The sequence below is a fragment of the Rutidosis leptorrhynchoides genome, chromosome 1 (assembly GCF_046630445.1).
Source record: "Rutidosis leptorrhynchoides isolate AG116_Rl617_1_P2 chromosome 1, CSIRO_AGI_Rlap_v1, whole genome shotgun sequence".
Classification (NCBI taxonomy): domain Eukaryota; kingdom Viridiplantae; phylum Streptophyta; class Magnoliopsida; order Asterales; family Asteraceae; genus Rutidosis; species Rutidosis leptorrhynchoides.
The window spans coordinates 714,419,454-714,435,141 of NC_092333.1; the positions used below are offsets into that span (position 1 = coordinate 714,419,454).

A 15,688-nucleotide genomic window follows, 5' to 3' on the forward strand; every position below is an offset into this window, starting at 1 on the left:
TGTTGATGAAGGTGGTTCATAATATGTTAATTTTTGTATAATTAATTTTTGTTAATTATAATTATTAAAATTATTTTTTTACCTTCCATGCATTTTAAGTTAAAATTAAGTTTTATGATATTTTGTGGTTCACATTTGCTTATCCTGGTTGTACTCGTTTTAAGTTTAGCCACAGATCGTGCCCATATATATATATATATATATATATATATATATATATATATATATATATATATATATATATATATATATATACTGCTTTTTTTTTTGTTTTTAATAGCCAACGGCTATTTTCCAAAACCCAACCACAGCCCACCACGTGGCATCAACGACCGTTGCTTGTCACGTTTCTTTCGATCAAACGCTTCTTTCGATCAAACGCTGAAGAGACGCCACCAAGTGACGTGCAGCTACGCCTTCCGCCGGTGTCACTTTGCTGCCACATCGGAAAGTGACGCAGTCACTTCATCCCGTTACAATTCGTCTAGTTGTACGAATAACCCTCTATTTTAACTTCGTTTGCAGATTAGACGTCAGCGGGATTGATAGTACATCATGTCGTTGTTTAGTTTTATACTCCGTAATAGTAAGTATAAAAAAATCAACTTTATATTATGATCCGTATATTGTAAAGGATCATTAGGATCTGCCATCTAATATATACTGTATTTGATTCAACTTTATATAATAATAATAAATATATATAAATAAATAAATAATAAATATATAAATATATGATTTAATTCATACCATCCTAAAGGTTACATGTACTCTGAAGAATTAAATAGAATGCAATTATGTAACAACTCAAAACTAAAATCTAAATCCATAACTTCTTATGAAAAAAAATAGATATCATAAGCTGGCTAAAAACAAATTCATATAAGCATTTCATTGAACACCTTTTGCGCCTTAGCTTGTTTCCTAAACAATAATAAGTACACTAAACAAACTTATAAGTACTTTTTTCACAATCCTTACAATAGAAAGCTTCTAAGAGAAATAAACATTTCATCAAATACCTCATGGGCAGAAAGTTGGCAGATGAAGAACAACATGACCCATATAAATGAACTCAAATCAAGAAAAAGGGACAACACATACAGATTCAAACAACCAACACTATATTAACCCATATAATTAACCCTATATGCTAATAGGCAGTAGAAATTTTGTAGTTTCAATTGATTTGGTATAGGCACTAGAAATTTTGTAGTTTCAATTGATTTGGTTTGTAGTTTTGTGTTTGCGTTCACACTGCATTCGGCCCCTCATCTTTATCTCAATTTAAACAACGACCCCTCAAATTTACATTTCTTCGGGGGTAAAAAGTGTAAATATACAATCTTATTAAAATAAAAAAAACCACCTCCACCCATTTTTTTAGCGGGTCCTATCTTTTCGCTCGGTGCGAGTTAAATTTTTCCGAGCCCACCGTTCAACTCAAAAAAAACTTACGAACACAACGGGACTAACTATACGCGAAACGGACACTTAAAAAAAACGCTCAATACCTCAGACTATATTCAATACACATACACACACCTATAACACACTCCGTTAACTATGAATACGCAACCCAAAGGCCCCGCAGCATCGCGCGAGCTCATTTTCTAGTTACAACTAAGACACATGATTTATTTATATATAGTCCAAACTAATAACACCCATATAATTACAAACAACAACATGCTACATCCACCCCTTATGCTCAAAACCTTAGCCACTATATTAACCACTTAGACCCACCCGATTAGACCCCAATGTTTGGGTCATTCACTAACAGGTGGTATAACCCAACTGAAGTGTACCTTTTTAAACACCCCAAAAACTTCTCAAGTCTCAATCTCTACAGGCCATTCTACCATTAACCCATCATCAAAATCATACCATAAGAACTTCATAAAAATCATACCATAAGTAAGTAACCCAACTCATACTTTATTAGGTCTTCAAAACTCAAAGCCCAACTCAAGAAATCTTCATCAACCAATCAAAAAGCAAAAAGAATTCTCCTTTAGCTAAATTAAAATAAAAACTAAACACGCATAGGTGGTACAAAATAATGAGAAACAAATACAAATCTCTTGAATTCTTTAAAAATATAACATGGTAATTAAAATAACCAAATCTATTGAACTAAGCAAGAATTCATCACCGAATCGACGCCGGATCCATTATAAACTTGCAAAAAATAATCTACCTTTAAGTAAAGTTATACGGAGTAATAGCTTTTAAATAAATAAAAAGTCGTAATATACCTTAGGATTCCCCTCAAAGGCTTCATTATAAAGATCCTGTATTGCTCGCTTTTTTATATTTATATCATGGTTGCTTTTCTAAAAAAAAAAAAAAAAAAAAAAGGAAGAAACAATAGAAATAGATAATGATAATGATAATGATATAAATTAAATTGAAGCAGAAAATATACCCGTTGAATGTGAAGACAACACCAACTTAAATCTCTAACTATGTGAAGCATCAGGTTAAAATTTCATGCTTTCAAGATAATGAGCAAGCTTTATGGTTTGAAGGTTTTATTATGAATTGAATGATGGATTGAGTATTAAAGAAGGAAGAAATATGAATTGTAACAGTAAAAATATCATATTTTTATATACCTTGTAAAAGCTTCTAGAGTAAGCTTTAAAATTGAGAGAGAGGCGGTGAAATACTTCCCGAGAATCCAAAAATTTTACCTAGTAAATCTCAAACAATTTCAAATTAAACTTTATTACAGTATTTTTATAATTAAAATATTATTTTTAGTATATATTATTTATTAATTATAAGATGACATCATTAAAAGATAGGAACCCTGTCTTAGGATGCTGCCAGGTCAGCAAAAATGATGTCAGCGACATCACCAAATTAAATATAGTATAGATATAGATAGATTGGGCTAAAATAATTTTTACATTGTATATTTGGATTAAGAAATGAACCCAGTTGTAACACCCCATTTTCCTTAAGGTAATATTATATACATATTTAATTGTGATAAATAGTGTCACAATTGTGGTAAATGGTGTCACAATCTCATTGGCTCCAACACCCAAAAACCACTGTTAACGCGCTACAGTACAATACATATTTAATTGTGGTAAATGGTGTCACAATCTCATTGGCTCCAACACTCAAAAACCACTGTTAACGCGCTACAGTACTGTAGCGTGTTTTTTTTTGGCTGCTATCCCGTCCACTGCTTGCCTCTCCTTCATTCTACACTCTTCTGACCTTCATCTCCATACCAACATTCCTCCATCTCCATACCACCACCAGCTCTCCATCTCTCTCGAGTTCTTCGTCTATCACAACCACCATCATCGCCGCCTTCGCCTATCACAACCGCCCTCACAGCAGCCTTCTTTCCCCATTTTAATCACATCCTCACTTCTCCCTCGCCAATCTAACTACATCCCCCAAGAACCCTCTTCATGTCGACGTCAGTGTCACCGCCACAACCACCATCACCTACGTCTCAGGTGGTATTCTTCGCTACTGTCGTCCCCCGTGTAACCACCGCCGTGTTCGTCTCTTGCTATCAACTCCGTCGCAAGCACCACAGCCAAATTAGGGTAACCCCTTTGCCCTATTTTCCATTTTCCCAGACATCAACTACAACTTCAGGCCTTTTGGTGATAAAAAATCAATCACAAGGTCAGCGCTTTTGGCGATTTCCTTCCTCCAATTGCACATATTCGTTGGTTGCGATTCATATCACACTTGCCCTATTAGGGTTTCTGGCGATTCTGTATTGCTTGCTATTCGTTCGTTGCAACTGACATTACACACGAAAAAAGGTTTGCTCAAATTCCGATTGTTTATAGTTATTCGAATGGATTTACGGTACTGATTATGATTTCGATTTTGTCATCGTTTTTTTTAAGTTTCAGAGTCTACTAATTAATAGTCGACGAATGGAGTCGGCTAATGGTTGTTGATGTAGCATATAGTCGACTAATGGAGCGGGCTAATGGTTGTGGATGTAACATATTATGGGACCTTAAACGATAATATATCCAGTGAAGTCTGGAAACCAACATCTTTCGATTGTGTTTGGCAAAAATCTGGTACGTATCACAGTTTTTGTGTGTGTGTGTGTGTGTGTGTGTTTTTTTATCTTTTATGTTTTTGAAGTAAAGGAACCATGATCATGTCATACATTGTGGTATATGTTGAATTGTAAATGATTTAGTGTGATATTGAGTTATAAGTTTAGTTGAAATTGTTAGAAATAGGAGGTTATGTGTATATTATTTGTGGAAGAGAGGATTGATGATTTAGATGTTTGATTGATCTTGAAGACTTTGTTTATTACTTGATTTGCTTGATTACAAATGAGAGGTGAATCCCTCTATTTATACTACTCAATGGAGTAGTCTAGAATACTTCATTATCTACTAATATCTAGATATTTTCTAAGTATTTTCTAGACTTAGATATTTTACATGATCATTCTACACACTTACTACATATTACTTGAAATTTCTAGACTTAGATATTTTACATGATCATTCTACACACTTACTACATATTACTTGAAATTTCTAGATAATGGACTATAATCTTGATATAATACACTTGTATACTTGCAAGCCCAAATCCAAACACATGGCCCAAAATCAAGTTTAGCTTCCAACAGCCCCCCTTAAACTTGATTTCGTCACTCCGAGCATATTCCGTAATCTCTGAAGCGTCTCGTGTTTTAGAGGCTTTGTGAAAATATCAGCAACTTGGTCATATGACTTCGCGTACTTTATTTGCACCTCTTTATTTGCAACACACTCCCTGATGTAATGGTATTTCGTATCGATGTGTTTGCTTCGATCATGGAAGACTGGATTCTTTGCTAGAGCAATCGCAGACTTGTTATTCACATATATCTCCGTAGCTTCCTTTTGAAAAAACTTAAGCTCATTTAGTAACTTCCTGAGCCATATTGCATGACAGGTGCACGATGTTGCTGCTACAAACTCGGCTTCACACGTTGACAGAGTCACAATGGGTTGCTTCTTCGAGCTCCATGTGAACGCCGTGTCTCCCATATAGAACACGAAACCACTCGTACTCTTACGATCATCTATGTCTCCAGCCCAATCACTATCACTGTATCCAACTAGCTTGAAGTGATCAGAAGGCGAATAAAACATGCCATAGTCAATCGTACCTTTGATGTAGCGAAGTATCCTCTTGGCCGCCTTCAAGTGATTTATTGTAGGTGCTTCCATGTATCGACTTACTAGTCCAACTCCGTAGAGAATATCAGGCCTTGTGCAGGTTAGGTACCTCAGACTTCCAACCAAACTCTTGTATTGTGTTGGGTCAACCAAGTGTCCTTCATCATCTTTTGATAATTTGAGATTGCAATCCACCGGTGTGTTCATTGACTTGCAGTTATTCATCTTAAACTTCTTCAGCACCTCCTTCGCATAACCTTCTTGGGATATAAATATTCCTTCTTTCTTTTGTTTCACCTCGATCCCAAGATAGTAAGCCATAAGTCCAATGTCGGTCATCTCGAACTCCTGAACCATTGCTTTCTTGAACTCCTCGAACATTTTGGGATTACTACCAGTGAATATCAAGTCATCCACATATAGGCACACAATCATAACATCTCCTTCCTTGCTTACTTTGGTATAGAGAGCATGCTCATGTGGGCATTTTGTAAAGCCATTCTGTTGTAAATACTTGTCTATCCTGCTATTCCATGCTCGAGGCGCTTGCTTCAACCCATATAAGGCCCTTTTCAATTTTAGTACCTTATTCTCTTGGCCTTTCACGATGTATCCCAAAGGTTGTTCTATATAGACTTCTTCTTCTAAGTGGCCATTAAGGAACGCGGATTTGACATCCATTTGATAAATCTTCCAATTATGCTGAGCCGCAAGTGAGATTATTAATCTTATTGTTTCTAGACGAGCGACGGGAGCAAATACCTCGTCATAGTCTATGCCGGCTCGTTGACTATATCCCTTCGCCACCAACCTTGCCTTATATCTTTCAACTTCACCTTTGGAATTCTTCTTGGCCTTGTACATCCATTTTACACCAATAGCCTTATGTCCCTTTGGTAGTGTGGCAAGATCCCACGTATTATTCTTCTCGATTGCTTGAATCTCTTCATCCATTGCACGTTTCCACTTTTGGCTTTTTGTTGCGTCTTCATAACTTATTGGCTCACAATCGGCAAGAAGGCAGAACAATGATAGATCCTCCATAGGCTGGGTTACCTCATACAACTCCCTAATGCTCCTTGTGTGATGTTGTAGCCTACTTGATTCTCCTCCTGATGTTGGTGTCACTTCATTAGGTGTAGTGGTTGGAGTACGTGGAGAGTGCGGAGATGGTGTACTAGAAGGTTCTTGAACTTCTAGATATTCTTCGTTCCTTGCAGTACTTTCGAATGGATAAGGGAGAAAGTCGTAGTTCTCCTCTTCGGGAACATTCCAATCCCATGTTTCTTCATCAAACACCACATCTCGACTTGAGATTACTTTATCGGTCTTGGGATTGTATAACTTGTAACCCTTCAAACTTGAGTCATAGCCCACGAATATGAGTTTCTCGCTTTTATCATCGAGCTTCGTCCTCTTCTGATCTGGCACATGAGCATATGCCACACTTCCGAACACTCGAAGGTGTGAGATGCCGGGCTTCCTTCCACTCCAAGCTTCAATGGGCGTTTTGTTCTTGACGCTTCTAGTGGGCGAGCGATTTGCTAGATAGATCGCACAGTCCACTGCCTCAGCCCAAAACTCCTTAGGCATCCTTTTGCTCTTTAAAATACTCCGAGCCATATCAAGAATGGTCTTATTTTTTCTTTCCGCAACACCATTTTGCTGCGGTGAATACGGAAGGGTTAGAGGACGTCGTAACCCATTGTTGTCGCAAAATTCCTTGAATTCCTTGGATGTGAACTCTCCTCCACGATCGGATATCAACGCCTTTATGGTGAGACCACTTTGATTCTCCACAAATGCTTTAAACTTCTTGAACATTCCAAAAGCTTCCGACTTCTCTTTTAGAAAATAGACCCATGTCTTTCGACTAAAATCATCAATGAATAGAAGAAAATATCTATTTTTACCAAAAGACGATGGGCTGATGGGTCCACACATATCTGTGTGAATAAGTTCTAGAGGTTTCTTAGCTCTACTAGAAGCTTCTGTTGGAAAACTGTTTCGGAAGTGCTTTCCTAGAAGGCATCCCTCACATATTTGATCTGGATGATTAATTGGAGGCAAACCCTTCACCATTCCTTTACTTGATAATAATTTTAAGCCTCCAAAATTTAAGTGCCCGTATCTCATGTGCCAAAGCCAAGAATTATCTTTGAAACATGCTTTTAAACATCTTGGAATGTCATGTTGAATATTTAGCATGAACATCCTATTCGTTGACATTGGAACCTTAGCAATCAAACCTCCTTTTTGGTCTCTTAAAGAAAGGGTACGATTTATCATGTGAATATCATAGTCTTTCTCCAAGAGTTGTCCAATACTCAGTATATTCGCCTTCATATTGGGCACATAATACACGTTAGAGATAAATTGATGCCTTCCATTTTTCAAGCGGATGAGAATCTTACCTTTGCCTTTAACCGGGACTTTAGAGGAATCTCCGAAGGTGATATTTCCACTAATTACCTCGTCCAACTCCACAAACATTTTTTTATCACCGCACATATGGTTGCTTGCACCCGTGTCGAGATACCACAAATTTGATTCTCCGTTATCTTCACCTTTGCATGCTAGTAACAAAGTGTTTTCCACGGCTTCAGTATCTTCTTGTGCAAAATTTGCTCTTTCTTGCACGTAACTGTTTGACTTCTCGCATTCCGAAGCATAGTGGCCAAATTTATGACAATTATAGCATTTGGTTTGAGAATTGTCATACCTTGGCTTTCTACTTGTGTAGCCTCTCCCGCGACCTCTTGTCGGGTGAAAATCTTGACTTCTTTCTTCATTTTTGTAAGAACTATAACCTCCACGTTTGATATATCCTTGCCCTCGTCCTCGGCCACGTACTTGACCACGACCTCGTTGACTCGTTTGATGAGTCTTTTCACTGTTCTCTTCCTTGAAAGAGAGTTTTGCTTGTAAAGCTTGCTCCAAAGGCTCTTTACTTTTCTTATTAAACCTCTCTTCATGGGCTTGTAGTGAACCCATGAGTTCATCGATAGTCATTGATTCTAGATCTTTAGATTCTTCGATGGCTACGACTATATAGTCGAATTTTGAATCTAATGATCTAAGAATCTTCTCAATGACTCTTACATCACTTAGAGTTTCACCATTCCTTTTTAATTGATTGACAACCGCCAAGACTCTTGTAAAATAATCAGAAATTGATTCTGAGTCTTTCTTATTTAAGGATTCGAACTCACCTCGTAGTGTTTGTAGTCGAACCTTTTTCACCTTATCAACTCCCTTATAAGAATTCTCCAAGATCTCCCATGCTTTCTTGGCGGTGGCTGCACTTGCAATTTTCTCAAAAGCTCCATCATCTACACTTTGTTGAATGATGGAAAGAGCCTTTTGATCGTTCGTCTTCATTAATTTTTTCTCCTTGCTGAGAGGACCTTTTTCTGCAGGTTCCTCATAGCCTCCTCCACAATCTCCCATAAGTCTTGTCCACCTAGGAAGGTCTTCATTTGGATGCTCCATCGATCATAATTATCCTTTGTGAGGCGAGGAAACGTGATGACATTGTTGGCCATCATCTTGTCGACCAAGCTCTGATACCAATTTGTTAAAATAGGAGGTTATGTGTATATTATTTGTGGAAGAGAGGATTGATGATTTAGATGTTTGATTGATCTTGAAGGCTTTGTTTATTACTTGATTTGCTTGATTACAAATGAGAGGTGAATCCCTCTATTTATACTACTCAATGGAGTAGTCTAGAATACTTCATTATCTACTAATATCTAGATATTTCCTAAGTATTTTCTAGACTTAGATATTTTACATGATCATTCTACACACTTACTACATATTACTTGAAATTTCTAGATAATGGACTATAATCTTGATATAATACACTTGTATACTTGCAAGCCCAAATCCAAACACATAGCCCAAAATCAAGTTTAGCTTCCAACAGAAATTAATCTTATTTAGTTATTTAAGATGTGGAAATGTTGTTGACATATTCTGTTAAACAGCATATAGCGTGCCAAAAAACAACAAAAACGAATTGTAACACAGAAAGAAAGAATTGTAAGAAACAACAAAAGCAAAATATATAGAGATATGAGCAGAAAGCCAATAATAAAAGCAGCCACGTTGAAGCTATAACTTAGAAACTAGGATTAAAATTACTTTAGAAAATAACTCTGAATGAACTTTGAAGAAAGATTGGTGATTTTTAGTAAAGTATCCCACATTGGAACATGAGGTTATGGAAAGAGTAATATGGGGTGCTTATTATGTTTTCATCCGTAATGGAAAATATTATTTAAGTACATTAATTTCTCCCAATATGTTTAAATGCCAATTTATTTGATATTTTCAATGGTTTTAGGTACGTCGTCGTGACTGGCGTCAACAAAGGCATTGTGTTTAAGACAGTCAGACAACTTGCAGCTTCAATTGTGAGTTTTATTGACAGTCGGATACGAGATAAAGGATACATATGCGATGTTTTTGCTCCACATACTTGGTTTATAAAATGTGCTCTATCATCATCTTGATCTACAAGACCCTCAAAGTATTCAAGCTTTGGCGAGGATCGTCTATACCTGATTCGGAAAGCTTGATATGTAGGTAAAGCAAATACATTTCGAGTTTTATGTGAATCTTGCATAAAAATTACTCTTACTAAACCCTTTGATTATTGTTATGTAATCGAAATTTCTATTTCTGGGATTCATATATTATTGCAAGTTTCTTTGTTTTTGTGTTTATTCGCTTTTTTGATGTTTGCTGATTGTGGGTTTCTTGATGTGGACTGTGGCATTAGAAAGTTCTTTTTAAAATAAATAGTATTTGTAAAAATTTGATTCGATTCTAATTATTGCTTATTGTTATAACTAAAATTTCATGTCAGATACAAAAAAGCAAAGGATATCGAGTACAGTCATTGTGTTATGTTTCCGGAGACAAAGATTAGTGCATATTTTCCTTTAAGGTAAACTTGCAAGCCTATATTTGAATTATCTTCTTTGTTTTAAGGTAAACTAGCTCTTCAATTTCTCATACGATTTATTCGATGTCTTCAATATTATGCTTTTCTTTTTAATATACCTGAGTTTGAGCTTAAATGTGGCATACATATTTGTGCATCATTGTAATTCTATCCAAGTTTAGTGATAGTTGCTTGATTAGGATGATATATATTTTTATTAGAAAATATGCATATTATAATAACATTGTTGCATTTTTGCTAACAAAGTGTAAGATTAATTCAAAATCTAGCAGTTCTAATATTTTGCTATATGATTGAAAATAAATAGTGTACGTATTGTTTTGATATGTTCACATGCGGGTACTAATCAGTTTGTTCTTTTATAGACTTCTTGGATTAGGACATTGTTTCTGCCCCCATGGTTTAGGCGGTGTCAAAGTGGGCGATTGGGCAGGTTGGGTAATATGCCAAATTGGTTAGTTTTTTCGGATTGGTCAAATTCGTACTTTTAGAAGGTGTATGTAATTCAAATACACTTTTTCAAATTTCAACCTGTTCAACCCATTTTGTATAAAGCATAACCAGAGTTGATGGTTTGTTGAATTAGTGGGCTGAAATTGCCACCTTTATCATGCATCATATATATAATCAATTATCTGATGGTATACATAGGCACCCAAATGTTACTAGATTTGTACATTTTCTAATCTCTTCTATATTGGTATTCATATAGTTGTAGGTAAACTAAATTATTCAATTTTTTTGTTCATTTTGAACCTCAGACTTGATTAAAGTTGAAAGGCCTTCATATATATATATATATATATATATATATATATATATATATATATATATATATATATATATATATATATATATATATATTGTATGTTAATAATTTATAATATGAGGTCAATAGTGATAATATAAAAAATATATGTAGTATGTTAATATGATATCATAAGGTAGTCAGTCTTAACATTAGAGTTTGAATGAGTAATTTAGACATGAAAATATGAATCTCGCCAATCTTTGAGTGAAGCATTTGTAACCTGATTTTAAAGTGTTAAAAGTGACCCATTTAGTAATCAAAGTTATCATGACTTTAACAATGATTTAACCTGTATTGTGCTTTAGTTCCAGGTATTTGTTGGTGCACCAACGTTTTTCGATATTTCAAAGTGACCCGTTAAGTGTTGCCCGTTAATAAGTTGAGAATGAACGGAGTGTACAAGTGGATCGTAGCCCCAGTTTTTTGTTCGTAACTAGGTTTCCTACTAATTTCGCTAAGAAGAACAGAAGTAGAAACGGTAAAGTCATGTTTGTCAACCTTTAATCCCCAAAGACTTATTATCTTAAAAGCATGATGATTATCGCATGCTCATGAGGTTTGTATTTTCTTTCTGTTATACTTTGGTGACAGTACTTTTGTAAGGAAAAGAGTTTGACAATGATAAGTCAAACCACTCTAAAATAAAAAGCGAGTCAAATCGGTATTTTATTTTATTGCATTCAAAGTTTTGTTAGTAGATTGTGCAATCAACTGTTGTATGTGTGGAGATAGTTATAATCCAGTTTGTATCTGTTGATTCTTACATAGAAACAATGGAAATTCTGCAGGAAAGACTATTATCAAGAGGGCAACCATGACTTGCGTTGTGCTATGAATTTCATTCATTTTATACCCGTGCGTTGTCTACACGAAATGTGATTGCATACTTTTGGTTATCTTTTTTACAATTTTTTATTTTCTGATATCTGAAGGTCTGAAGGTCTAAAGGTCTAATAGCTGTTGTTCCGTTTAGCCCAAGGATATACTAGGCACCACCACGGGCGAAAGTCATTGCCTGTTATCAGAGGTTGCGAGGTGTTTTTACGTCCTCAGCTTGAAGGTATACACCAATTTTTCTCAATTCAAAGCAGTACCTGTTGTGTATCGTGTTTGTATATTTTTGTTACCATATTGACTACACTATAGTGTTTAGAAGTTAAAAAAATTTATATTATTTTACCATTTATCAGTCAAAAAATTAAAATATTGATTATTGATTTGTTATTGTTTAGTCATCTTGGAGGTTCGAACCATCGGCAGTACTTGACCATCAGCAAATTAATCACAAAGTACTGCTGTTTATTGACTAGATACGTGATAATTAAGGTATGTTTTCATGCATGTAATTTCTGCTTTTGTTAAATGACTTTAATTGAGTTGAGCATGTATTCTATGTATATGTAGTAATGTAGTGATCTTTTTGAAACCCACACTTATGAACAACTAGACACAACAATGTAGTATCCATTTGTATACCTAGACTGTAACAAACAAAGCCAGACAAAATGATGTTGTCCTTTGTACTCCAGTTTCCACTTATCCTTTTGAATGTATGCTACGGATGTACAAATGTTGACCAAAAACCACTGCAACGTGCGGACCCAAAACCTAGTTTAATAATAATTGTTATTATTTAACTAACTTTGGTCAGAAAATGGACTAGGAACGTTAGGTTTTAAGTAGGCAAGGGTAAAATGATAATTTTAGGTAAAACCATGTTTAATAGAACACCCAAACACTCCCATTCTTTCACTTGTTCAGAAAATTTATAATAAGAGAGTGAGAGTTGGTGAGGGTGACGATTTTGGGAGATTGGATACAAATCCTTTGATTTTCATACATGCAATTGAATCAAGGAGTGTTAATCAACTTGTAGATACTTGCTAGCATCATTTGGACCATTGATTCTTCTCTTCTTCTTCTTTGTGCTAATTGGGGTTTTCTCTAAACTTAATTTAAGGTATGAACTAAGTGACTTTCAAGCTTGGATTTTTATTATTTGATAATGCTAGTGATGTTTAAAAACAAGGATTTTGATTACATAGAAACCCTAATTCGAATTTTAGGGTTAGGGTTCATGTAAGTGGGTTTTGTAAAGAAGATCAACTAATTGAGAAATTTTATGTAAAGACTTGATGGATTTAAGTCAAAATCATTCCATGTTTTATTAGTTGTGAAACTTGTTTGATTAAGTTAAGAAATGGTGATTTGTTAGTGAAATGGAAAACTTATATAAGTCAGTCTTGATTTTTGTCAAGTTAATCAAGGGTGTCAAAGTGGGTAATGTGGGTCAAGTGAGTTTTATGGCTAGACTTGTCAAAAGATGTTTGGAGGTGTGATTATGGATTTAAATGATGACCCTTAGGTGTAGTTGACCTAGTTTGACCAATATGAATGTAAAGTGATGAATATGTATATATGGAATTGATAAATAGGTTGAACACTCGGAATATTGGCTTGTGGATTTTTGTGCATTGAACGTGGTTGTGAATAAATTGCTTGCGGTTAAGGTGAGTTCATAATATATATGTGTAAGTATGTATTCGATTAATTGGTGGTGGCTCTAGTGTTAACTAGAGTATAATTGTGGTGGCTCTAGTGTTAACTAGAGTATAATTGTGGTGGCTCTATAGAGTATAATTTGTGGTAGCTTTAGTAGTGTTCCGGAGCACTCTAGAGTTTGTGGTTGATACGAAATACGTCTTGTGGTAAATTTACTTCGCGGGCCTGAGACTCTAACGGTGTCGGTGATGCCTTAGTTTGCCCGAGTATAATTGATTGTGTGCATATTTATGCTTATATACTATGTTCTCACTAAGCATTCACTTACCCGTTGTTGTTTAACGTTTTATAGGTTCCGGTTTGAACAAAGGTATTGGGACTTTAGAAGGTTAACTTGATGATGTGAAGTTATATTTTGATGCTTGAGTGCTTTTGGTAGTTGGTTGTGGCTAGCGCTTATGCTTGTGGTAGTTATTAAATATTGAGTAGATATTCCCGAGAACACGCTCTTGTACTTATGTCGATATCGTCATTTTGTCATAATGGGTCAAGATTATCACTTGTTGTTTATAATGGGTCATCTAAAGTTTAATGGTTGTATGCAAGACTTAAACTTGCTAAACGTTAATGGAAGTGATGTTTTATAAACAAGTTATATTGTAATGTTGTTTGTTGGAATTTTATACGGCGGGTCAGGTGTTAATTTGGTCGAAAACTGAAAACTGGTACTTGGTGGTGCGTAAAGTGCACATGTTGGCTAAAAAACAAAATTTCGCTTTTGAAAAAGGGTTGAGGTCGTTTTACTAGTAATCTAAATGGGCTAAAAATAAATGGTGCCCCCAGTCCTCATGGTGCCCTGGGCCATGCGCATTTGGCCCATGGGAAAGGCACCTACTGTCTACACAAGAAGCTTATCTTGGGGTGGCCAGGTAAAGGAGGGTCAAAAACAGTCACAGGATAACTTGGCCGGACCACATACATTTGATAAAATTATATATTAAGAACCTTATCCATTTACTTGTTTACATGTTTAATTGTATCGTAGATAGCAATTTTCTATATCTAACAATTTTACCAGTTTTGACCCATTACTGGCAAAATATAATTCAAATACCCATTTCCATATAATGAGGGTTGAATGCCTACTTTAAAAAAAAAAAAAAAAAAAAAAGTCAGCACCATACATCTACATACCATTAAATCTTTCTAAAAGCATAGACGTCTAACAAGCTCCTGAAACTGCATATGGGTATATATAACATATTGCCACAGTGGTTATATAAACAGCTAAACTTTATGAAAGCAATGAAACAACGTGATGGAAAATAAACGTACCTGAGTGTTGTTTGTAGAGCCTCCATGATCATTTAATTGGCGGGAAATAATCGAAGACACATCGGACTGCCCAGGGGAAGCTTGCTTCTAGTTCTTTGGTGAAGAGTTGCAAACATAAAGCATTCGAACGCTGATACGTCTCGAAAACAAAATCGAATTTATAATCGAGACAGGCTGAATTTTCTGATGCATTATATATTATCTTTAGAACTACATTACAAAAAGGATAGTAAAATACAATATATACATTTTCCATCGCTTTTTATTATGTGATTGTTCTCAATATGCTACTAACCAACATCAGTTTAGTACTTGTGATTTATTGGTAAATATAATAATAATGTTTTTATTATCTTCTTGTTCAACACCGCATCTCAATCAAGTTACATAACGTGCCAAGAAACAAAGCAGATTCATTTCACTTCCCGATTCTAATGAATCAAAGATCTTATCAATTCGATTCGAAGTTTGACCGCTGAGAAGGTCAAACACAAACTCTAGTTTCGATTACAGCATAAAAAAGATCAAATTCGGCCACCACGCACCTCCAGTCGAACTACCTGATCTTGGTGTATTTTTTTACTGATTTTTTTTGTTAAAAACTTATTGGTCATCTGTTTATGTTTATGGGTATTGTGTATGTACAGATCTATTTTCCGAGTCTCCCAAAATCTTCGTGTCCCACCTGTTTATGTTGATAGCTATATTGATATTGATATCATCACTTAATTGTAACTCAATTGTAATTGTAATTTCTTGTTTTAATATTTTTTAATTTGTATCTAGAACTCTTGCTGTCGTTTTGTTTCTTACATTAATGAAATTATAGGTTGTGAGTATTTGGAGTTTTGAATTGAAATATAATTACTTATTAGTATTAGTATT

The 15,688-nt window shown here is 35.1% G+C and overlaps 1 long non-coding RNA gene across 7 annotated transcripts; it reads left to right on the forward strand.

Annotated features, from left to right (window-relative positions):
- The first annotated feature begins 3,239 nt into the window (after positions 1 to 3,239).
- Positions 3,240 to 14,033, forward strand: LOC139886231 (uncharacterized). Of its 7 annotated transcripts, none has more exons than XR_011772331.1 (9): positions 3,240 to 3,803; positions 3,891 to 4,073; positions 9,532 to 9,773; positions 10,057 to 10,137; positions 11,272 to 12,026; positions 12,199 to 12,292; positions 12,843 to 12,926; positions 13,402 to 13,476; positions 13,821 to 14,033. It is a non-coding gene; the product is annotated as an uncharacterized lncRNA (long non-coding RNA). The 7 variants fall into 7 exon arrangements; XR_011772334.1 differs by lacking the exon at positions 12,843 to 12,926 and having other exon boundaries at positions 11,272 to 11,821; positions 11,899 to 12,026; XR_011772335.1 differs by lacking the exon at positions 12,843 to 12,926 and having other exon boundaries at positions 11,272 to 11,821; positions 11,907 to 12,026.
- The last annotated feature ends 1,655 nt before the right edge of the window (positions 14,034 to 15,688 follow it).